Source organism: Microtus pennsylvanicus, chromosome 7 (assembly GCF_037038515.1).
Source record: "Microtus pennsylvanicus isolate mMicPen1 chromosome 7, mMicPen1.hap1, whole genome shotgun sequence".
NCBI classification, from domain to species: Eukaryota; Metazoa; Chordata; class Mammalia; order Rodentia; family Cricetidae; genus Microtus; species Microtus pennsylvanicus.
The window spans coordinates 27,326,666-27,353,078 of NC_134585.1; the positions used below are offsets into that span (position 1 = coordinate 27,326,666).

Genomic DNA, 26,413 nt, shown 5'->3' on the forward strand with positions numbered 1-26,413 from the left:
CCTAGCAGCACACACAAAAGCACTGCCTTTTATAGAGTGGTCAGATCAGGTAAAGATTAGAGATTATTACAACTCAGCAGAGGGTCTAGCATGGGCATCCAACCTTTTGACAGCACAATACAATGCTGTCATTCAAGAAGCTCACATTCTGGAATGGTCCAATCAAGTTAAAAAAAATTGCAAAGATTCTCAATAAAAATTTAATATTGTTTATAAATGTATTTATGTGTAGGTAGCTGTAAGTCATGTGGGAGCTGCAAACCTTGACTGCTGAGCCATCTGTCAGGGCTCTCAATGTTGGGCTACGCCCACAGGACTCCTAGGGCAAAGCCATCAGCAGGCCACAAGCTGAACACACCTGGTGGGGCCATGGGTTATTTGCACGTAGGAATTTTGGATTTAGAGATCAAAAGATGGAGTATGCTTGTTTACAAATGGCCGCTAAGGAAGCAACGTCTATAATGACAAATGGCTGGCGTCGAGAATAACGAAAAGCCCCACAACGCAGAGGAAAAGACCAAGAGAAAAAGCAGGCAAAACAAAGTCACTGCAGACAGACAGCACAGATGGCGAGCGTACATAAAACAGCATTCAAACTCATTCACTGCCTGTGACCACCGTTAGAGCCCATTTTAACACTAGCTGGGGAAACCAGAAAAGGCTGGGGGGGGGGGTGTCAAACTGAGTCCACACGCTCTGCTGAGGAAGAGGTGGGGTTTGCTAGAAAGCAAGTCACAATGATCCTACCGAGCATACAAGGTCGCATGCCCACCGACAGTCCGAAAAGACACCTTCAGTGTGTTGAGGGCCTAGGGATGTGTACAATGATGCTCACAGCCGCAATAATGAGGATGCTGAAAGACAAGGACCAGCCCAATCAGCAGCCAAAGGGCCAGATGGGCAGTGGCATCACACAGCTCAGTATCCTACAGCAGTGTAAACAAATGAAGCCATCATCTTCCTGCAGGCGCACAGGTGACTCAGAATACAGAAGTGGCGAAAGTCTAAGGACTAGAGAATTTAAGGCTCCCTTTTAGAATGCACTAACACAAAGCAAAATAGGCAACGTGGTTTGGCCTCGTGTATATAGAGGCTGGAATCAATTTTTAAAAGCAAGGACACAAACGACTAGTAAATAAATAGATGGGGAAAATCCTATGGGCCGATGGATTGGGAATAACTGAGGTGGATCCCCCACCTAGATGCTGGGAGCATCCCTGTGCATCAAGCCCTGCTCCCACAGAGCAGCAAGTCAACAGAGGCGAAACGTGACAGGTGCCCAAGGTCAATGCCAACAGCGAGGCATCCTGACTGTGTACGGAGCTCATCCGGATCCATACAACCATAAGAAAGGAAAACATGGCATGATGCAGCAAAAGGGCCTTCTACACAATCCCGAACCTCTTACAACCACAGGGATCATTAAAACAGGTATGAGACACAACACCCAGGAGGTACCTAACGGGTCCAGTAACTACAAGGTGTGCAGGACGAACTCCTGGACGGAACATGGATGTCTGTTAAAAACCCAAGCAAAATTGAGCATTCAGTTAGCAGCAATGTAACAGGCTTACTAGTGTATGGAGTCATGTAACAGAGGGAGTGTTCCTCTGTCAGTCAGCATTCCCTGAAGCTTCTTGGACACCGGTTAGATGGGCGTGAGCATCCACTCTGAACTTCAGGACCACTTGACTCTTGGTAAGGGCCAGGGTCTCTAGGCAAGTCACCAGTTCATTTAGTCATCTGGTTAAATAATACTCATGTTTGGAAAAATCCAAACCACAGAGAGACAGAGTATATGATAGGTTTCTATCAAAATGAAATTTCACTGACCATGACTTTCCCAAGGGTGCAGCCAAGTAGAGCAGCGAGTTATTACTGCTCTCCATAGAACACATTCTAGGTCAAGCTCACTAGGTGCTCACAGTGCGGCGAGTTCATCTCCAGGCAGCCCCTCTTGGGGGTGTCAGGCCTGCTACTCAATAGACATGATGGAGACTGGAGGTGTATGAGCCAGTGAGCTGCTCAAGACTGCTCAAGATGCAACAGCCAATAAAAGAACAGATAAGACCACAGCCTGTGTCTCCTGACCCAGAGCGGTAGATCTGGGTACCTCATTTGCAATAACTGACGTAATTTACAAACCCTTGCTTGCAGAGCCATTGTTTATAGCCTTGCTTGTTAGACTTAGCAGTCAAAACATAGCAAACACTGCATTCATTTCGTGTGTGTGAGTGTGTGTGTGTGTGCACATGCGCACGCGCGTGCTGATTGGGGCTTGAATTGTAGTATTCTTGTAGTCAGTACACATGGCCTCCATTTAATTTACTTGAGCAACATTAATTATTGTAGATTATAATCATGAGCACAGCGAGGGATCAAGGCAGGAACAAGAGCGCTGCTGCAGTCATGGTATGAGTTCCATCCCCACCCCTGTTCCTCCCTTCTGTGAGTCCCTCATTCACAGAAACGTAAACTGGAAATTCTTAGACTCCAACCTACAGGCTCCTGAAACAAGGGGGAAAAGATGGCCTTCCCCTCCTCAGCTCCACTTAAACTTCCATTCTGGAGTAAGTACAGATTCCCAGGACTGTGCAGAATTACTTGTACCCAGCACCCATTTCTTCCAAAACTTACACGTTACCCAGCTAAGGACAACAATGGCGGTCCCGTGTAAGCAGTTTCGTCAGCTCACTGTGTGTGGGTTCCTGTAGCCATCAAGACAGAGAACTGTTCCATCCAGACCCCTCCCTCGTACCTGCTCATGGCCACACCTGTCTGTGGTTTGCTTGCTTGACTACCACAGGCCTGTGCAAGGTGGTTTCAAAACAGCCAGAATATGGAATAGGGGAGAGACTCCTAATCACATGGCCAGGCTGCAGAGGACAGACCATATCCTTCCAAGTCCGCCTCCAGACCCCATCTTCAAGAGTTTCTGACACCCCAATAGTTCCAGTAGCTGGGGACAGAGCCTCTAACACACAAGCCTCTGGGGACATTTCCTAGAAAACACTACTATAACCTCTCCCTTGCTTTTTTTTAATGAACATTTAAACCATCCTTCCAATACGTGGCTTACACACATAAACTTGTATTCATATATCCATATACAATGACTTTATCATGTGCTAAGAATGCGCTCAGTGGAACAAACAGTGCCCAGGACTTGCTGTGACAGACAGTGGTCCTGTGGAAACTACTGAGAAGCAGTCCAAACATAAGCGACTAGGGAGGGGGAGGGATTCCAGCCCCTTTATCATGCTGAAACTTAGTTCTGATGCGGGTATATGATGGTTCTTAGTTTTGTTTATTTATTTTTGGCAGAGAAAACAACTTATTGGTAAGGTATTCTATATAAGCATTGTTAAGCTGTTATTCATGACATAGTCAAAATAATACTTCCTGACAAGCAATATCCATGCTATTAAGCAAACCAATCGAGGGACAGGAAACAATCGGCCTGCTAAAGAGCCTTGTGTTCTCCAAAGCTCCAGCAGGCTCTCACAGAACCCAGTGTTCCAGTTCTCATCACCAGGACACAGTGACATAGGGACTGCAATTTTGAAGGCAGCAGGGTCTGGCTAGGGACATGACAGAGCCTGGGGGATGTCTCAGTCACTATTTGATCGCTGTGAAGAAACAAAAGAGCAAGGTAATTCTTTAAAAAGAGAAAGCATTTAATTGGGGGCTTGCTTTCGGTTTTAGAGGGTTAGTCCACTAGCGTCATGGTGGGGTGCACATTGCTGCAGCAGTAACTGAGAGCTACATCCTGATCCCACAAGCAGAGGGACAGGAGAGCTCAAGCCCCCCCCCCCCCCACACCACACTTCCTCCAACAAGGCCACACCTCCTGCTCCTTCTCAAAGAGTACCACTCCCCGATAACTTCAAATGTATGAGCCTATGGGGGTCATTCTTATTCTAACTACCACCGGGTGTATACACTGCCCCCAGTAAGGTTAATTAGCATCATTTCTCATCTCCAGTGTTCTGTGGTGGCCTACAAAAGGGTCCCAACTGGTATTTATGAAAAACCTTGTTTTCACAGGGTGGGATCTGGATTTATGAGGTTCAGTTCTACCCAGGTGTCCTTAGAGGTCTTAGAACATGTCCCCTCTGCTGGGGGTGAGGTGGGGTTACTGCACATGAAAAGTCAGCACCCGTGGACTTAAGTGTTCCTCTGTGTGATCAGTGGGGTAAGGGTAACTTCTGCTGCTTACACACCCACCACAGAGAGAGTGACTGCAAACAGAACACGGCCCGAAGGCTGGAAGAGAAAGGCTATTAGAAAAACGGAATGCCGAGTCTGTAGACTCCCTCCACCCGTGTCCATGGAAGAGTCAAACTGCCTAGATTCTTAGGAGGAATGCCACTGCTATATCCCCTCTGGCTTGACGTCCACAGAGGTTGAATGTTACCTCTGACTGTGGCTTGTGCATCCTGCTGCCTGCACAGGCCTTCAGACAAGGTTACAGAGACCTGTGCCCGCACATGGCCACAGCCTTTCAGAGAATCACCTTTACTTCCTACAGTGGAAATCACACTCAAGGCTTACTTACTATGTTAGGGGTGCCCAAAAGTCCTGGAGGGGGCATGTCACTACCCCGGGAGCTGAAGCTGGCCTCCAGGGTCACAGACCTGGCAAAGGGCACAGCCACCTTCCACCAAACAAATACTAGGGTCTCCCTTTGTTTCTATCCAAAAGATCTTTTCATATTTGGCTCAACTATCCACACAGCACACAAAGTCATTCCCCTTAAACTGCGATCTCCAATAGTCTGATTTATTCATGTTCTCTTAGCCATTTTAAATCTCAGAGCCCACAAACATTTGCAGTGGTTTAGGAAAAAAAATAATAAAAGAATCAAAAGGAAAATTAATCCTGACAGGGAGAAGCTAAAATCTCAGGCTCCCTAGTCTCCTGTAGAGAGAGCCACCAGAGGCATGGGCAGGTGCATGCACTTAGGAACCCCACACTGCCAAGGCTACAAGGACCACCAGGTGCCTCTCACTTCTAGAGTGTACTCTTGGGGTGAGGGCATGTGGGGGAATCCCATCTGCTCTCCTCACACTGGCAAAGCAATTCAGTTTTTAGTTACCTAGTCAAGGGCCCATTGCTAAAAGCCTGTGTCACCTGCCCTGACACACACACAACAGGAGTGTGTCTACTTCCGCCCTGACACACACAACAGGAGTGTGTTTACTTCCACCCTGACACACACAACAGGAGTGTGTCTACTTCCGCCCTGACACACACAACAGGAGTGTGTTTACTTCTGCCCCGACACACATGACCTTTTGTTTTCCACAAACCTGTCGACTCTTCCTGAGTTCAGAATCTCAGCAGCAGCAACACTACCATTTGCAGCGGAGAGGCTGCTGCGTCCCTACGGTCCTCTACGTGCCTGAAAGCGTGGACGGCTAGTTCCCAGTCCTGTACACAAGCCTGTTAATGCACAGCTGGTCTCGTGCAGAAATGACTGAGCAAGGGTACACCATGTGGACACACTGGATAAAAGGAAGATTCAATCCTGATTGGAGCCCAGCAAGAGGCTCATCGCACCACTCAGAGAACATAAAGTTGAAAACTAAATGGATGATTTCTGTATTTTTTTACTTAATTTTTTTTTTCTGGGAATGGCTGACAAAGATAACAAACTGCAGAAAATGAAACCTCGGATAAGGGGATTATTTTCATTTAGAACAAAAACTCGATTTCTATCAATCTGTCAGGAAAAAAGAAAGGTGGATATAGGCAGATAGAATTTTCAAACTTTTGTTTCTCTGGTTGGGGCATCAGTGAAGACAGACGGCTGGGGAAGCTTGTCTTATCATTACTCCAACCATGAGAAAACGATCATTCCACTGATCACACACAGAAAGGTTAAAAAGCAACACGAAAAGCTCTGCCCTGCAGAAGGGACGAGAGGCATGCTAGCACACAGGAAGTGGCTACTGAAGACCAAGCACTGTCGTCTCTGTGGATAATTCCTGTCACGGCAGGTGTGACTAAGTCGGAATCAGTGGGCTAAAGGACCCCAAGCACCAAAGCCTGGGGGTTAAGCAGCCTGCAAAATTACCTTGGCCCAGCTCCAAAACTGCCACTGGGATCCCTGCCTCTCCCCCAACTCCTTCTCACTGTCCCTTCTTTTCCTTCACATGTTTCTGAAAAGGATTCTTCAAATCCTATTTACTAGCTGGAGATTTTCCTACGGGGGCAGGAATTAAAAAAAAAATCAAATCAAAGGAAGAATGTAAAAATGAAAGGCTTGGGCACAGGGAAGGACACACCCAACCTCCTGAGACACCTTGAGCCAGGAGTCCAGGTTCAAGGTCAGCAAGTACTAGGTTGTCACCTCCAGGGCTTGTCAGGAATGTTAACAGAACTGTGAAGAGGGGAAGAAGGCCCGAAGCAGGCCTTGGTTTGTTTACAGGCTTACCTTACCTATTCACCTAGCACGTGAGGCGATCTACCCGCAGTAGAGGCCAGAGATGCAGCAGAAAGGGCAACCCTCTTGCCGACCCTACCAGGGTTCTGCAAGCATTCCATTACGGTAACCATGGAGGAGGCAATGCTGTAGGGCTTTTTTTTTTTTGCACGCAGCTGTAAATGCCTGCTGAGCAATTATTTAATCAATTATTACAGACCTGCTCCCTATAAAACCTGCAGGATCAAAGGCTATGGTCCTCCTTGGGCAGCAGCTGGTGTCTTAAAGTCCTAAGCATGTATCAGGCAGCTTCACTGATAAAGAGCCTTTCTTTTTAAAAAAAAAAAAATATTTATTTATTTATTATGTTTACAATATTCTGTCTGTGTGTATGCCTGCATGCCAGAAGAGGGCACCAGACCCCATTACAGATGGTTGAGACCCACCATGTGGTTGCTGGGAATTGAACTCAGGACCTTTGGAAGAGCAGGCAATGCCATCTCTCCAGCCCCAATAAAGAGCCTTTCTAAGTAAGTCACTGTAGCAACCGCCAAAACAACAAATGCAGGGCCGCGCTAAAAATAAGGAACAGACCAATCCAAGACGTTCTTTACGTACATTGTTATGATTTGGATATGGCTGAGGCTCCTCCAGGGTTCGTGTGCTGAAATCCCCATGAGATATAAGAAGGAGGTACTAAAGAGACTGCAACTTAAACCTATGACAGTTGGAGGAATGACTGGAATTAGAAGCATCAAGATGCAGATCCATGCATGAATGAGTGTTGGTGGCCTTTCATGAGAACGGAGAGAGAAAGGACAAACTGTCTCTTGCATGTGCATGTGACGCCATGCACAGCCTGGAGACTCTGCCAGCAAGAAGGCCCTCACAGTTGAAGCACCACAACTGTGAGCTAAACAGGCTTCTTTTCTTCATGGATATGCCCCCCAGCCTTGAGAATTCTGTTGCAATAATACAAAACAGATGGTCAGCCTTAGAGAAATTTGCCTTTCTATAAATCAACTATAATGTGAATGTAAGTCGTGAAACGTTCCTTCTGTAATGATCTATCACTGGATAGTAATCTTAGATGTGAATGTAAGTCGTGAAACGTTCCTTCCGTAATGATCTATCACTGGATAGTAATCTTAGCAATGTCTGGGTGACCGACAGGCTCGGTGTGTTATTCTCTCCTGTACTGTAGAATCTGTGCAGGATGGAATGAGACGGACACAGAAGCATGGCTGGTATCTACACCCCAAGATATTCCTAGCCGCCACTGACAAGCGAGGGAAATCCAGTGGAAGGTATTTCTCCTCTCAGGATAGTGGCATCCACCCCACTAAGGGACAGCCATCTCCCACAACAGGGAATTTTAGTTCTCAAGTGAAATGCTGAGTGATCGTCTGTAAATAAAACGAGCTGAGTGTGAAAATGGGGCGTGAGCATCCCGTCTCCATGGTCCCCATTCTCCAGAGCAGGCAGGCCAGATAAGACCATAGGGCAGGAAAACACAGCCCTGAAAATGAGCTCAAAGACCCTATCCTCCCCAGACTGCTCCCTAAGCCCAGGCCCAATTTAGGCCTAGCAACCTGGTATACGTATCGGGTACCCAATAACTAGGAACCGCATCCAAGAAGTACCATTCCGGTCACCGTTCTTCCTAGATGGCACTGTCGTCCGGAACACTGAGGATGCTCTCCCATCATTGTGCTTCCTTCCTATTGGCACTTCAGAAAGTGTATCTCTAGCCCCACACACCAGTGTCTCTAGGACTCATACCCACTCGGGTCACCAAGCCTGGCCCGTGCCAAGCAGGACAATTAGTCTCTACCCACTCGTCCTTTCAGTCCATCAAAATGGATCCAGTGCAACATCCCTGGGCCTTCCCAGAGGACAGTGCTTCTCTGCTCCTGATGGACAGGTTATAGACACAGGGTAGGTGTTGACCAAGGTTTTCTGTCCTGCCTGGTCCTGAAGCTGTTAAGACCCAAAGAATCACACAGAGGTCTACATTAGCTATAAACTAATTGGCCTATTAGCTCAGGCTTCTTATTAACTCATAACATATATTAGCCCATAATTCTTGTCTGTGTTAGCCTCGTGGCTTGGTACCTTTTTCAGCGAGGCAGTCACATCTTGCTATCTCTGCGGCTGGGTCATGACTGCAGAATGAGCTTTCCTCTTCCCAGAATTCTGCTGTTCTTGTCACCCTGCCTCTGCTTCCTGCCTGGCTACTGGCCAATCAGCATTTTATTAAATAATTTTAATAAAACTGTATTTTATTAAGATGCAGTTGATAGGGTACAAACCACCGTCCCACAGCAATACGGCCCATGTAGTCTAGCTGGTCCTGCCTAAGCTCTTGCCCTAGCCAGCCAGGACACACGGAAGGTGTCTGGAACTGTATTTTATCTGGTTTTGCAGCTGCTGAAAGGCAGTGTGAAAACAATAATAGCTAAATGGCTTAGACTGTGGCCAATGCTCACAGCATTTAATACACGACCGCTCCACCTCGAAACCCCAAAATTAAATGCTTTCTGTATAGATCTCATCCCTTATGAAATAAACATAGCCCTTGAAATCCCTGGCTGGCCGAGTGTGCAGGCTGGTTCAGAACCAGGAGTCTGTACAGTCCTCTCCCCGCTCAGGACAAGCTCTGAGTCTGTCACTGTCACCGAAGGATCATTAAGAACTCCCTCATAAGCAGTGCCAGTCTGCTCCTGATGAACCATTCATGCATTCTGGTGACCATTTCTGAAAAGCTCTAATTTCTAACTTACATGTCCATGAAATCGAACGAACGGATTGACAGCTGACCACATTTACAAACGACCTGAATCCAATAAGGCTCCACCTCAGTGACCATTTCTAAGACCACGAGGAGTTTGAGAAGTTTCGTTTGTGGGCAAACCTGCTCTGATCAGGATGCTCCCTACCCCCATGGGCTAGTCAAGGGGAAGTGGAGGGCCCTGTGAAAGGCAGGAGGGGACCCGAAGCTCAACAGCGCCTTCCATGGGCAGTGATGTGATAACAGCCATGGGGAGGGCTGGGAATGGGGTTCCAAGGCCTGAGTGTCACTCATCTCTAGATTCCAGGCCAGCACCTAATTCTGAAGCCACCTCAGACAGCCAACACATCTGGGACAGTGAGCCACTTCCTCCACAGGAAACCATAAAGACGTCAAGGTAGACAGGCACTGGGCACTTCATTAAGGGCACCCTCACGAAATACAGCATTATCAACATTATGGCATTCTAAATACCACACACTGTAACAGGCATAGCTAGGCCATCAACACGTTTCCGGACAAATGTTTTAAAAAAAAGCATCAAGGAGAAACAGCACGTTCACCACAAGGTCTTTCAGTGGTCGTTTCAGACCTAATGAGAGAGAACTCAGATAAAGGTACATTTACAGAAATCATTATGCCAAACTCCACAGACCAAATCCTAGGTTTGAGACTATCTCAAGATGATCTAAATAACAGAAACAGTATGAGATTTGCATGGGAAGAGAAGGATAATGGGTAGGTGTGAGCCCTGCATTCTGAGGCAACCCTCTACAGACAACAATATACCTTTCTCACGAGGTATTTCTGTCAGCCAGAGGAAACACAAGATGAACTAAAGGCCTCAAATGACTACTCATGGCCAAGGTATTTTTGTGGTCTGGGGGTACAGGTCATATATAGAATGGCTGTCTAGAAAATATCAATCCCAGCACACTCACAACACAGATGGACAGCCCTCCTACCCTCCCTCCCTCCTGCCCTTCCTCCTGCCCTTCCTCCTGCCCTCCCTCCCTCCTTCCCTTCCTCCTGCCCTCCCTCCCTCCTTCCCTTCCTCCTGCCCTCCCTCCCTCCTTCCCTTCCTCCTGCCCTCCCTCCCTCCTGCCCTTCCTCCTGCCCTCCCTCCCTCTTTCCCTTCCTCCTGCCCTCCCTCCCTCCTTCCCTTCCTCCTGCCCTCCCTCCCTCCCCCTCATATATTTGTCACACAGCCTCATCTTTGTCCACCGATATCACTGTGGGGACTCCGTGGTACTGGCCGCACAAGGTCAATTCCTTGCCAGCACTTCCTTCTGATACAGCTGGAGCGCACCGCTCACACAGACCCGTGAAGCAATCCTAGGAATCTATTGTTTATCTGCATCTCTTCTGATGTGAACATACCCTCTCAGCACCAAGCTGGACTTGATCCTGACCAGGCTGAAGACTACTATCCTCTCTGTTGTACGCTTCTAGTCCCCAGTTAGTACACAGGCAACCTTAATTCAGAGAACGTTCCAGAACACCATTGCATGGGAGGGATATGTGAACTGGTCTGCATACTTCTACTTAAACACTCGAAACTACCTGCTCTAAGTCAGAACAGTGGCAACCTAGCTTTTGAACTATGTCCCGTCAGAGCTTAAATTTAATGCATTTAAACAAATCAGGGCCATCACCTACTGCTGTAGTACTAGTTTAATAACTACGATGCAGGGGGCTGGAGAGAAGCCTCACTGGTTAAGAACACTTGCTACTCCTGCAGAGGACCTGGATTCAGTTCCCAACACCCACACTGAGTTTCAGGGGCTCTAACCCCTACTTTTGAGCTTCACAGGCCCTAGGGCATACACATAGTGTACACAGACATACAAAAACACTCATAAGTATCAAGTAGAAAAATCTTTTAAAATTTTAAAACCAAATAACTGCTATGCAAATTAAGCACTCAAGGCAAAAAAAAAAAAAAAACCAACCACCCCCTCCCCCCCAAACAGCCAACTTCTTTTGCCTCTTTTATGCAGAAATCTGCAGGCTTACCTTTGGCACACAGTTGCAAGAGGTGACTGGCAAAACGTAGCACTCTTCAAAAAGATGAGTTTTCTTTTGTTTTGTTTTTTCCTGCTGAGGACACCTTGAAGGTTACAAAGCTGCAGTGATCCTCTAAGCTCAGAGTCAGCTGGGACCTCAGCAGAGAGGTATGAGCCCGCGTGGTACTCGTAGGAGAGGGACCTATGGGCTCTGTAGAGAAAGAGAAAGGCTGTATTAGAAATCATAGAACCAAAAAGCACATTTTAGGTGCGCTTGCTTCTTTGAGCTCAACTAACAGAAAGGTGGGGGGGGGTAGACACTGGTGAAGCAGGACAAGGCTGGGGAGACAGGCCCAGCAGCTCAGAGGGTTTATGCTCTGGAAGAGGACCAGCGTTTGGTCCCCAGCACCCATGCTGGAGGCTCACAACTGCTTACAACTGCAGCTTCCAGAGGACCCAATACCCTATTCTGGCCTTAGACACCTCTTCTCACATGCAGAAACATACACGCACGCACACACACACACAGAATTAAAACTAAAACTCATTTTAAAAAAATCCCAAAACACCTGGTAATTGATTGCTCAGGGGAAAACTCCTCCACACTGAGAAACATCCACCAAACATGAAGACTCCTTTGTCACCTTCCCTCCTCCACAAGCTCCTCTGCAGGGGCCCAGGTCACACCCAGGAGCACAGAAGCAGCTGGTGAAGAAATGGCAATGGGGACAGACTCTCAGGCATCTCAGGCCCTCTTCTCTACTCTGACCTCTCAAAACACTGCTGCCCCAAACAGAAGGAAGGCTTTCAGGTGCAGAGGGAGGGGGACCACACAGGGCCCTGTCTGCAACTGAGCATCTCTTACATTGCCATTTACTGAGGTGTCACCAACTGAATCCCAGTCCAAAGGCTAAAGGCATCCCTGACCATACCGGGAATCTGTGACCAGCACCTCAAAGGTACGGGGTAGTTAAGAGGCAAGCGGCCCTTAGAGGCGGCCACACGCCCTCCTGTCTGTCAAGCTGGCCGAGCATTCACTGCCCACACACTTGTAAGCACTTCTGGTTTCCTCTAGCTTTTTCAAGGGGATTCTGGCATGCTCTGCAGATTCTCGTGCGAATTCACTGGCATCTTTAATCACACTTCCAACCCAGAGGGGACCTGTCTTGACAGTTCACTCAGAGGAGATCTATTAATTCACCCATAGGATGATGATGCCCCAAAAATGTTAAAAAGAAAAAAAGAAAAGAAAAGAAAAAACCCACAGAAAAATTGAATTCTATTTTACTTGAATAGGAAGTGATAATTCAAGCAGAACCATCATAAAGCGTTACAAGGCGAGTTCATAAATTTTGATTTAAAAATGAATCCCTCTCTTTGCATTCTCTAGTTCTATCTCACGAACTGGATGGTTTTAACAGTACGATTCACTATAAGGAAAAACTATAAGCAAATACAATGAAAATCCTAGGTGCCTTTCTCTCCGTCAAGTGTTTCCCGTAAGATGAAAGGAAGCGCTGGCATCTGGATGTGAGTCCTTAACCTACCGCTGGCACCACCGACCTTACTACGTGACTGACCTGTGACCCTGTCAACCATCTCTGTATTTCTAAGTTCCAGGTGCTATTCTAGAAGGATGGATTTTTAAAATTTTAACTGAGAAGAGGTGCTTGCCTGAAGCCAGGCTTTCTAAAGACAATGTGTGCCGCGGTTGGATCTAATAACCTTCCAGGACACCCATGAATGACTCAGTGTGTTAACTCCCTTGGGGACGACGTAGGTCAGCTTTCCGTTTCTGTAACAAAATACCCAGGATAATAACTGACTTTGATGGAGCAAAGGTTTATTATGGCTAGGGGTATTAGAGGATTTAGCCAGTGGCAGGCTGTTTTGGGGCTGGTGGCAAGGCAGAACATGATGGAAGGGTACAAGGTACAGCAACACTGCTAACCTCACATGCGATAGAAAGTGACAAAGAGAGGAGGTGGCCTGGGTCCCAATGTCCCTTTCAGGACTCATGAAAGGGGACCTACCTTCCTTACAGACCAATGGATGTTAGCCCTCCTAATGCTGTGACCCTATAATACAGTTCTCATGTTGTGGTGACCCCCTGCCATAAAATTATTTTTGTTGCTACTTCATAACTGTAATTTTGCTACTGTTATGAAACATAACATAAATACCTGTGTTTTCTGATGGTCTTAGATGACCTCTGTGAAAGGGTCATTCGACACCTCCCCCCAGGAGTCACGACCTACAGGCTGAGAACCTCCTAAGGGTTCCCCCAGTTCCTAAAGGTACCATAGGCTGTAGAGGAAACCTTTAACTCACGGTCTTTGGGGAACATTTAAGATCCAAATCATAGCAGGGACACTGAGGGTCATCCTTAATTGGCTTTTCAGACAGAAGTTCACCTGGTCTTTGCACGCCTTGCTCCTCCTGAAGGTGAGTGGAAAAGAAATGCCTCTAATAGAAGCAGAGACCCGGGAGCACCATAACCACTGGCCTCAAGCAAAGCTATGAGCTGGAAACCCTTGGTGTCTAATGTTTGGACAGGTCCAAACACAGTGCCTGTCAGTACCCCAGGCAAGGAAAAGCAAGAGGGCTCAGGGCATGACTTGAGATGGTGGAGCAGCCGGGATGGAGATTAAACTGCTGAGAAGCCCTTCTAAGGTGCCAGAGGCCCATCTTTAGTCAAATGTGAGAAATGTTTACAGCATTTTCCACAAGAAAAGCAACGGGCCGTCAAACCATACCCGCACCAAGTACGCACAGAAACAGGAAGAAAAGCTGACTAAGACCTCTCCATGGGTGTAAGTGAAGTTCACTTCTGTCCCTGTTGAAGCTGGGACTGTCAGTTTACACAAAACTTTGGGTAAGCAAGAACAATTCAAACCAGGTCTTTAGTTATAACAAGCTATGATCTAAAAAACATTGCTATGTAAAAACTATCTGCCTGCTAGATAATCGCGATCAAGCGCATAGTCACAAGCAGAGTACAAAGACCTCACCAAAGAATTTATTCAAGGACTTCCTGCAAGTCATTATATGGAAAGATGAGAAGATTCGAAAAGTGTGGATATGTGTGCTTTTTTTAAAAATATATCTGCACTCCCTTAGAAATAAAAAAATAAGATCAACATTTATACTGTATTTATCTTTTAAAAAAACACTTTAACTTGGACCTTAGTAATATTAACATTTTCCCCTGTAAAATCAAAAGGTGGATCTGTTCTGATTCCCTATTAACACTGATTTTCTTCTGCTCCATCCCTTGGGCTTACAACAGTCGTTTGCTTCAACTCTTAAGAGAATGTTCCAAATTGCAAAACTTAGCCCCATGGGTTGTAAACCCTGGCAGTGCTCTCACACCCAAGTTCAGGAGTGGGCACAAATAAAAGCTCACTGCAAGTAGACCTCAACCATTGTTTCTGTCGTTGCTTTGTCTTGAGACAGGGTCTCTCTATGTAGCCCTGGCTGATCCGGAGCTCACTAGCTAGGAACTCAAGAGTGCTTGGATTAAAGTCACACACCAACACATCTGGCCATTCCAAACTTCTAAAGGCCCGTTGCAGCCTGTGCTGTGTGGTGTGGGGCTACTTCCTGGCAATCTAGGGTCTGATATGGATCCCCATTGCTGACAGCCATAGCTTCTCTCTAGTTTGGTCACTTGGGGTTAACACAAGGGTCATGTATGCATATTTTATAGGCTTGCTACTGCTGGACATCAGGACCCCCTTTGCTTCAGAGATGGCCAACCTGTCCAGGTGGCTACCAGTAAAAGCTAATCTTCAGAAAGCTCTGGAAAGCCATTTTTCCTCCCTGCCTCCCCGACAGACACACAACAATGGGCCAAGAAGAACAAGCAGTGGTTCCACTGACACACCCACTGTGGCTGACCTCAGCCTCAGCAAGTTGCACAGCAACCTGGGAGCCCATGCACATCCTTCTGACTGGAGCCAGTCCACAGGAGCCAGCAGCTGCAGTGGGAATGGATGTTCTCTCCATGCAGGGACCACCATAAAAAGGCCAGCAACTGCTGTTGAAGACAACCACCTTCCTGGAGCGCTTCCTATTCTAAAAGACTGGCTTCAAACTCAAACCAGGCAGACATGCCAGGCTTTGTGGAGACTGAAGCCCAGAAGGGCTGCACCGTGACTTCCATTGCTAAAGGGACAGTATGTTAATGCAACCACTAAAGACCTGCTGAGTAACAATGTCTGGTTGGGCTAAAGGAACACACAGCACAAGGCCCAGGTATGTGACTAAGCATTCTTTGGGTAAGCTTAAAATTATTTCTGATTCTGAACTATCTGCAGAGATGTTACTGGGTTTGTAGCTCTAATCCAAAGATCTGAAATTTAAAATATACCGAAATGTGAAACTTTTGAGCACCGAAAGACTTCAGAGTAGGAAAGACCGAGGGAGACTGTAAAACACAGAAAGACCCCCACCTCTAATCAAAAGACAGCAATTGTATCCTTTATATAAAAAGAAGAGGTCATGTGAATAGCAGAAGCCTCCAGGCTCTGAAATGCCTCCTTGCTACACCTTACTCCATGGAAGACACTGACTTCTGATAGTGAATAGAACAAGTCGGCCTGAATAGTTTCTCTCCAGTCCAGCCCTGGCTTCCCTGGCTGAAGTCAACCCTGGGCCTGAGCAGCTCAGAGCTTGTCAACCTGAGTCAACCTCAGCACTGTCTATCACCCCTAGCACCAAAAAGGCACCAATCAGGATCCCAGGATTCCAAAAGGTCCCAGAGAACCCCGGCCTTTCAGTCAACAGAAAGCTCACATGAGACAGCAAAGTATCAAGTTTTCTCTGCTGACCCGAGTATATCCCAATTCTGAAGAGTAACACTGTTACCAGATTAGAAGGCATTCCTGACAACAGGAAGGAAAAGCCAGTATTGAGTCTAACCTCTGGAATATTGGTTTCTGCCTTCAAATATTGTAGAAATAAGAAACACAAAACAAAACTGCAAACAGTGGGTCAACCACATATAATTAGAATTAAAATATGGAACAAAACAAAGGAGCTACCAGTGGGTGAGAAGCACTTAGCTGCAGTCCCAGATTAGCAAATGTATTGATGCTTCCTTACACACACACACACACACACACACACACACACACACACACACACACACACATCTTTGTTCCTCAGGAACTGTCCACCTTGACACCCATCCTCCCCAGCCCCCCCAACCCCCCCCCCACCGCCACCCTTGAGAGTTCTGGGACTCTCTGCTCAGGCTGGGCTAGCCAGCAAAACCCAGGGATACTCGTCTCCAACTGCCCAGTACTGGGATTACAAACCCACGCAACTATGCCTAGCTTTTTATACAGCGGTTGACGATGTAATGCAGATTTTACTTTTTCAGTGAGAACTCTACCAAGTATGGTCTCTCTCCAGCCCTTTCAGGACCCTTGAGGACCTGATAGGACACCCTCAAGAATTCTGTTGTGAATGATAATGGATCTTACACTGTCAAATTTTGATCATGAGGCAACCAAGAGTTTTTGAAAGCATGTCTAAAATAACAAAGTTATAATGCAATCGGAAACTGAACTCGAATGTAAATGTTATTATGATCATCTGCAACACAGGCTCGCCCGTACACGGCGGATTCCCTCCTCTGCTGAGGCATTTCCCTACACCTCCCCTTTAGTTCAGCCCACAACCCACTCTTGTAATCAGGAGCGCATCTAATAACGCCTCTCAGCAGCTCCATGAGAATCCAATTACACCCAGGATTTGGAAAGGTTCACCAATATTCTTTTCTTCCATGTTTTGGTTTAGTTTGTTTCTTGATACTGGGTCTAGCAGCCCAGGCTAGCCTCAAACTCAAGATACCACCCCCACCCCCATACTTCTGTCAATACAGGTGTGAACGCCACAGGGTTTAGTAATAGCCAAGGTGTGTCCAACAATAACAAAAGCGTGCTGACAGAAAAATACACACACTTTTTTTTTTAAGGAGGAAGGGGCAATGAATTCCTACATGACACAATTTAGGCACATTTCATGATTGAGATGATTTAAGGACAAATATATGTCACTGATTATTTCGTGACCCTTACCTTTGGGGATTAAAGGACTGAATAAACAGAACTGTAGGAACGGCCAAAGCTGACAATGGTATATAGTAACGGGGCTGCAGATTCTGCCTTTGTCCTGTAACCCCCAAACTCTCAAACAAGCACATCACCCTCCCATTAAAACACAAACGAAAATCTCAAAAAGTGAGTGGGGAAGGGCAGACATAGCAGCGCTAAAGTGGTCACAAGTGACAAGTTCGGAAGGGGGAGAAGCATCATTTTTCACTCAATTTCAAGGAGAACGCTATGAGAGATCTTTCGGGGGTGTCTAAGCTAAAATGAAGCAGTTGTGGGGGGGGTCCTACTCCAGCAGGATGGTGTCCTATGACCAGAGGACGAGGACCCAGGTCTGTACTTGGAAGAAGGACAAAGTGAGTCACAGGAAAAAGGCGGCCATCTTCCAGCTGAGGGAGGCCTCAGAAGAAACCAACCCTCCTAACGCCTAGGCCTTAGACGGTCAGCCTTCTGAACCATGAGAACAGACATGATGCTTAAGCCGCACGGCCTAAAGCGCCTTTTGAATGGCAGCTTGAGCCTTCCCTGAGACTGTCAACTGTAAACTCTCAGGAACTTCAAAATACTTCCCGAATGACAGAAGCCTAAGTCAATGGGCACCAAGCATCAAACCACAGAAGCCCCTATCTCAGGCACCGCAGCCCCAGATGCCCTCCCTACCCATGAGTCTCCTCTACAAATGCCTGGCCTTCCTACACCTCCGCAGAGCCTTGGGCTGCCATCCACTGCTGCTGTACTACAGACATGCTGAAAACCATAGAGCAGAAGACAGAATTCACACCCACCCCATGTGCACCGTCATCCAACCACACGTACACAGCCCTACACCAAGTCCGACTCTATTACTGCATCAAAATAACTAGATTCCTTAATATAAATTTCACAGTTGCACTGTGCGCAAGTCTTTTTATAGCTAATTTATCTGAATGAGGGTCATGCCCATAAACTACAATCTCTACTCTGTTATTTAAGGCACTGTATTTCATTGGAATGATATGTGCTATGATGCTAAGCTGCCCGTTCTACAAGGATATAACATTTGGCATCACATGGATCCAGGATCACCGGTGTTTTACACAACCCTGACATTTCTAGGAAATTAGCAGTTTAGGCCTAGAGACCCCTTAGATGGAAGGGGTCCCACCCTGGCTGAGTGTTAGACATGGAGAAACCCCCATTTATTTGGTGCTTTAGCAAGTTCACCCCTTCCTAGCCCTGCCCTAGCCCCTGCCTCTATCCTTACCTACGACTTCCTGGGGGCCAAGGCTCTGTGCTTTCCTCTTGGCTTAGGGTTCCTTCTAGGAAGAAGTAAGCATATAATGTATTTTTCTGGCTGCGAAAGGGCATGTGAAATCTACAGTTAAAAATTACAAAGTCGCCTGAAGCATGGACGAGGTCAAGCTTTTGGTATTTAACTATCTCAAGGAGCCAGTGAGCCTTTCTCTGCAGGGGCTGGTAAACTGTAGCAAGTGATTCCATCAACCAGGGGATGTCCCCAGGAAACCCACACCACTCTGGCAAAGTGGCATTTTATGTCCCCGAATAACCCTACTGAGAAATACAGCATCATTTATACCAAATTATATGCTGGTATTATCTTTATGCAGCAACACTGTTTCCTTTCCTTCATAAAAAAAAAAAACAGCCTCTCCATAGAGCTCACATTGGTCCTGAGTTTACTCTGCAATCAAGACTGGCCTCAAATTCAGGGCCCTGCTTCTGCCTCCCTAGTTCAAGGACGTAGGTGCACCACTATGCCTGGCATTCTCTGTGGTTTTCCTGGCAAAGCCAAAGATTATTTTTTTCGACACAAAGACTATTTTATTGTCTTCTAGAAACCCAAGCTTCCCTATACCGTACAGTCAATCAAATCAGAAGCCTCACAAACCTTACCCCTGCTATTCAAGGAGAGCACCTGAGTGCTATTTTCGAGCATGTATTAATTTAACCAAGCAAATGCTGAGCCTGTGGAGCCTGCCAGCCACACATCTGTGCAGCCCAGAATGGAAAGAGCCAGAGCTCTGTGCTGGTCAGGATCCAGGTTCTCATTCCAGACTCAGGATCACAGCACTGTACTCCAGGTACGAGGGCTATGTCAGGACAGGAAGTATGGCTGGGGACTCTCCCTTACGTCATAGTATAAGCTGCTACGGTCTGATCAGGCCCATGAGTCAAAGGCTTGCTTTCAAGCCTGCACTACTAAGAAGTAGTAGAAGAGTGTTTAAGAACTCTAAGGCTAATGAAAGATAAAGAGTGTCCACTGGCAGATAAATGGTAAGAAAATACGAGATACGTGCACACCGAAGAACACTACTTAGCACATGCTACAACATGGGTAAGCTGGAGGACGCTGTGCTCAGTGAAGAAGCCCAGGCGGAGAAAGACAAACAGTGTGGTGGTGTCAGTGCACAGAACAGCAGGGAGCTGGCAGCCAGGGAGTCTAGATGGGATTCGTGCCACCAGGTGAGGAATGGCAGCAAAGACATGAGTAAGTTCTGTAGCTCTATTTAAAATGTATTTTAATTTTTAAAAAAGTGATGTTTTTTAAAAAAAGCTGATGGTTATAAAACTTAAACATGGAGGTTTCTAATTATTGTAGCTGAATTGAAATGTAATACACTGTGCTGTCTTAATGTATTCTGAAGACTGCCAGAGCAGAGGCGCCCACATTCTTTCTGCATGCCAGACCCCTGGCAACCACGAGCCTGCGTCTGCAGTGTCTTCTCTCTCCTGGAAACATCTTTGTCTCAGCTCCCAACATCACTGTCCACCCAGACCCTCGCTGCTGAGGCACGACTGCAAGGAGGCTCTTCTGGAAGATCGCCTTCCAGTTCCATGGAAACCACAGAGCACAGTCCAACATGTACCCAAGTGTCCGTGGAGGAAGAGCCACCACAAAGAAAATGCAGCTTCCCCTGGGCCGCTGTCTGCGTGGCTCCAGACAGAACCTCACACGTTACCAACTTCCAGGTCGTTTTTTGGGGAGTTAGAGAAAGGGGGAGACGACACACGGATGGAATGGAGGGGAGGATGGGACAGGGATGTGGGGTATAGGGTGAAGGGTGTGTGTGTGTGTGTGTGTGTGTGTGTGTGTGTGAGAGAGAGAGAGAGAGAGAGAGAGAGAGAGAGAGAGAGAGAGAGAGAGAGAGAGAGAGACTGACATCCTATGGCAGCAGCCCAATTAATGCAATTCATAAAGAACCATTCAGATACTGTGTCTGGGCTGAAATCCAATTAAGCCATTTCTGTGTGAATATCCCCAAAGAGCCACCCACTGAGCTTGAAGAGGAAACAGCTATAAATGCTCAGATTAGCTGTGTCAGCACTTCTGAATCTGAAATCAGACCAGAACACAGAGATGAACACAGAAGGCCTTTTGGCCAGCACAAAGAACCAACAGGCATGCCAAAACCCACCTGGCACCAAGCCAAGCCCCACCCTTGTCCAGCCAGGTCTCAGATACTCCATTTACACACTTTAAAACCATCCACTCCAACTCTACACGGCAATGTAATATACTGGAGGAACACAGTCAAGGGCTGATTTTGAACTTTCTCTGAATTTATCATTTTATTCATCGGCCTTATAAAGTCTATTTTTGAAATTAGTAAATCCCAAATTTCGACCCTGCTTCTATGCATGTAATCTGTCTCACGAGAAAACGTGCAAGCAAAGCCAAAACAAAACTAAAACCAGAAAACTCTGAGGCAGAGGTTTAGGAAGGGCTCCAGTAATGGATTAAATAAGCCCTTCACTTTGCCATCACCAGGTTACACCTGTAGGAACAGGGGTGCTGAGCGTAGGAGCTCAAGAAGCAGAAATGCTCGCAGCCCATCTTCATCCTAAGCAAATCCTACCGGAGACTTCCAGAATTAGGACTCATACTGGCCACTGACGAAAGCTCTCCAGTGTTCCTCAGTGGTAGGGAAACGTAGAAGATATGAACAGAGAGGCCAACTGGAGACACCTGGCCTGGGTGAGGATGCTGGCGACCTTCTGCATGGTACGCCAAGGACACAGACTGTTTCAACCTGGAAGCAACAACCTGCAGGAGTATAATGCTGAGGCCACCACTTAACTGAGGGGCCTTAGAGCAGGGGTTCTCAACCTTCCTAGGGCTGCCACCCTTTGATATAGCTCTTCGTGCCGTGGTGACCCCCAACCACAACATTATTTCATTGCTACTTCATAACTAATTTTGCTACTGCTATGAATCGTAATGTAAATGTTTCTGGAGAGAGAGGGCTGCCAAGGGGGTCGTGACTCACAGGTTGAGAACCACTGCCTTTACATTTGACTTTACATTGGTCACCTTGTTGCCAGAATTAAGCAGGAAGTCTCATTTATTAAGTCAAATGTACTACACACCTGCCAAGTGCAAACACTGTGCAGAGAAGGCACAACACAAACACTGACCTGCCCTTCTGAAATAAGCCCAGGCTAGTGGGGGTCAAACAGAATTCCAGGAACACACAGCCTGGCTTCTCTGCTGCAAGAAAATCTATTAAGAAAAACAAACAAACAAAAAAACCTAAAACTTCTAGGGTGGTTCTTTCAGCTCGGTACTACACAAAGTATCAGCCTTACAGTAAACACTCCATGAAGACAATCCCAATATTAACGTAATTGTTTTAGATAAAACCTAAGAAAGTGTATCTAATCTTCCTTCCCAGAGACTGACCTCAAAAGCCAAAAGGGAACTGTGAAATTTCCTAGAGTCACTTTTCAGAGAACTCTCCTAACTTGACAAGCAGAAACAAGGTTCCCCAAGCATCATATCATCATCCCAATGCTACTCTTCCAGATACACTTCAAGTTAACTCATTCAGCAAGCACTACGGAACAGACGCCAGCCCTGAGCCTGATACTGCCAACCTTCTCAGCAGGGACATAGGCAGGCAGGGAACACACACTAGCTTTGGAGTGGGTACTCCATCACACCGCTGAGTTTACAGGGTTACACAGTACATCTTTCTCAGGAGATGCAGAAAATAAAGAGAAAAGACTGTCATGCAGATGTGTAAACACTAAATAGATTAAAGAACCCCTAAGTGCCATGCCCACAGGAGTTCTATTGCTGCAAGAAAACACTAGGACCAAAAGAAACTTGGGGAGGAAAGGGTATGTTTCAGCTGATCACTCTCAGGTCAGACTCCATCACTGAGGGAGGTCAGGGCAGGAACCTGGAGGCAGGAGCTGATGCAGAGGCCATGAAGAGGTGCTGCTTACTGGCTTGTTCCCCATGGTTTGCTCAACCTGCTTTCTTATAACACCCAGGACTACCTGTCCAGACGTGGTACCACCCACAAGAGGCTGGGCCCTCCCACATCAATCACCAATCAAGAAAATGCCCTATAGACTTAATTACAGGCTAATCCTACAGAGGCATTTTCTCAATTAAGATTCTTTCTTCCCCAAATGACCCTAGCTTGTGTCAAGTTGACAAAACACTAGCCAGCACAGAACTCAATCTTTTTCAGATTCTACCCGAGATCAAGCCACTGTGCCCCTGAGAGGAAACACAGAGGGCCAGTAATTCGCCAGTTTCAACTCTTTTAGAAGATGCCCACTTGTCTCCTTCCTGATGGGGGGGGGACCATTTACTAAGCTCTACTTCCCTGGCACTCTTCTCCAAGGTCCCCCAGAGAACACCCCCAGAGATTCCACCCTGTACCAGGAACAACACAGAACGTGGGAACCTACTCGCTCCCCAGTCAAAGCGCAAGGGCTCTCCTACTGACAGCACCCCCAGCCCTTGAATTTCTACCCCTCCTCCGTGATGCCCGCTCTGCCTTCAAGATCACCTCCACCTACAGACAACAAAAATCCAGACGGTCAACCACACTCCTGCAGCAGCAGATGCTGTAAGCTGGCTTTCCGTGACTGTGATAAAACATCAGAGAAAAATCAACTGCTGAGAAGCAGAGGTTTATTCTGCTTCAGCTTCAGAGCGTGGGCCTTGGTCAGTTGCTTTTGCATGGGATGGCATGTCCTAGTTAAAGTTTCTATTGCTAGGATGAAACACTTACCAAAAGCAAGTTGGGGAGGGAAGGGTTTATGGGTTTACATTTCCACATCATCGTCCACCACTGAAGGAGCTCAAACAGGACAGGATCCTGGGGGCAGGAACGGATGGATGTAGAGGCTGTGGAGGGATGCTGCTTATTGGCTTGTTTCCGATGGCTTGCTCAGTGTGCTTTCTAATAGAACCCAGGACCACCAGTCCAGGGGAGGCATCACCCACAATGGACAGGACCCTCCCTCATCGCCCATTAATTAAGAAAATGCTCTACAGCAGCATTTTTATGGGAGCATTTTCTCAACTGGGGTTCCCTCCTTTCACACGACTCTAGCTTGTGTCAAGTAGACATGAGACTAGTCATCACAAAACATCACAGTGAGAGCAGGGATGAAGCGAAGCTGCTCACCTCACGGTGCCAGGAAGCAAAAAATGAAAATGAAGAGCCTGAGGTCTGGGCCCCCATGTCCTCGTGAAGGGTATGCCCCCAAGTGATCTAACTTGCTTCCTTTAGATGCCAACCTAAACGTTCTACCACCTCAAGAAACACAGACCAAAGTCAGACAGAACTTTCTCTCAGACCTGAGCCAGGTTTCAACTTCTACCTGCTAATCACACACATACATGTCTTGGCTTGTGGTACTGGAGTCTGAAGTCAGGGCCTCTTGTACATAATTCTAAACTAGCACTAGCACACATTATCCAAGGATTCATTTCTGATGGTTGCAGTCACTCCCAATTAACCACAGCATGAGAATATTATTGTCTTGACTCAAGAGAGAACATGTTCATGCTAATATTATTATAGAACAAGGGTACAAGGTTCTACTGCTATTAATGTCTTACTGGTGTAATTTGTAATTAAGTCTTATCATAGGTGTGCATACAGACAGGAAAACACAGTCTGTCATACACAGCGTTTGGTACTAGCCAATTTCAGATGTGGTCCCCTGAAGACAAGAAAGGGTATACAGCTGTTCTCCTTGCCCTTTGGCACTCAAGTGAAATCCTGGAACTGCGTGCCTCAAGGCTCACAAGCTAAAGAGGAGAAACAGACCTTGATGCTGACAACCACTTACTGGACATACCCTGGGTGCCATGGACACGCATTACTACACTCAGTCCGAACAGCTGCGTGAAAGCTCCTTACCCTCATACCCAGCACAGAACTGAGATCGTGTGCACGCGACGGACAGAAACAGGTGGCACAGTCAGAACCCGGTGCCTGCCGCCTTCAGAGTCTGTAACCTTTAGCTGTGTTCACTGCCCCTTGTTGACCTAGGGACCAAGGATGACAGATGACACAGATGACCACCACACTGACTCCTCCGGCCACAGGGTGTGTCAGAGGAGGACACACCTAACTAGCTCCATCCACATGTTCACTGGTGCAGACATATCTAATGATATCTCACCTACAGTGTTCCCAAATAAGACTCTCCTGTAACCCACTGCCAAACTCTGCATAGGAATGACAGGGATTCTTACAGTCTTTCCACAATGTGTTTGACTTGGCTTTAGCCTCTCTAAATACACACACACACACACACACACACACACACACACACACACAATGTCATTGAAAGTTTCAGTCAAATTTCTCCCAGACATCCTTAACTTGCTCCTTACAACCTAGAGTATAGTAGAAGTGGTCAAAGACAAGTCCAGGTAGAGACCTGTGGATACATGTGGTCCACTTAGACCTGGGCTGAGGGGAACCACCTGCCCTCTTTCCTATGCTTAACTAATTCAGTGGCCTTCAAGCTGCTATTGTCTTTCTTATCGGTCATCATGGTACAGCTGGTACAGCTGGTCCTTGGTGTTCATAGGAGGCTGTTCCAAAACCTCCTGGCTGTCAAAACCAGATGCTGAAGTTTTGTAAAATAGCTCTTACAAAAATATTGTGTCATATTTACATGTAACATATGCACGTTCTCCATACATATACCTAGATTATTTATTTAATGGTAAATACTATGTAAGTAGTAATACTGTTTATGGAAAAAAGTAGACATATGTTCAGTAGACTCAATTTTTGGATCCAAATATTTTCAATCTGGGGTGGGTTGAATCCAAGTTGGCTGTGTCTGAGGATACAGAAGGCTGATGAAAGTTATTAACTCCAGGCTTTAATAGATTAGTATTCTGTCTCTGTATTTGCTTTACAAAGTTTTCAAAGAGTTCATCAAGTCTACTTTGGTATGGCATAGGAGGCTAGGTAGAAGCTAAGGAAACATTTGGAATAGTAACACAAAAACAAGACCAGACAGTCACTGAGGGAAAAGTAGCTTCTCAAAAAATGGCAACAATGTGTACACTAGAGGTGAAGGTGAAGACTCCAAAAAAGGAACTCAAAGCACCTATAATTTACTGAAAAAAATCAAGAGTCACAGAGAAAACACAGAAAACGTTCTTTACCCTTAAAGAAAGTTACAACTAAACCCCAAAAGGGCAAAAGAAGAGAAATTCAACAGAATTCAACAGAATACAATTAAATACAAAACCTTTTCTCGAATGTCAATACACCAGAGGTAGATTCAAAAGACAAATTAGAAGCCAGGGGGAAAAAGTGTAGCTGTTTGGGACAAACTTCCTGATTCTGTCAAGGTCAAGAAAACAAAGGCAGAGGAAAACAGAAAAACTTGGTTGTCCACTGTGGAAGAGGCTGGTGTCAAGAGAGATGTAAACTCAAGAACACCAAGACAACAACTCCCATCAACATGGAAAGAGGAGGAAACCGAATTTAACCAAATTTAAGACTCAGACTACGGGAAGGAGGGCCTTAAGATCTTCTGGGAATGGCGGGCTGCTGTATTCATAAGGTTCCCTACAGGCCAGAACAATATTAGACCTACTACCAACATTCAAGCAAAGATAAGGGTGGGGCTCATGGGCCACCAACCACTCCCCAAGGAGAATGATCAGCAGTCGATGGCTTTGGGGGAGGGGGAGCATTGTTACCAAGGCCTCAGTGAGTAGCACACAAAAACAAGGCTAGGATGGTGAGTGGGACCAACATGTGTTATATGCACGCACAAACTTTCAAAGAAT

General features: G+C 46.5%; 1 protein-coding gene across 4 annotated transcripts in view; it reads right to left on the minus strand.

Moving 5' to 3' along the window:
- The window catches only part of Nck2 (NCK adaptor protein 2), a 118,750-nt gene that overhangs the window by 40,024 nt on the left and 52,313 nt on the right, over nucleotides 1-26,413 (minus strand). For all 4 annotated transcript variants that reach the window (XM_075980266.1, XM_075980267.1, XM_075980268.1 and 1 more), the window contains exon 2: nucleotides 11,235-11,435. The gene's annotated coding sequence lies outside the window, so the exon portion shown is untranslated. The remainder of the gene's footprint in view (nucleotides 1-11,234; nucleotides 11,436-26,413) is intronic.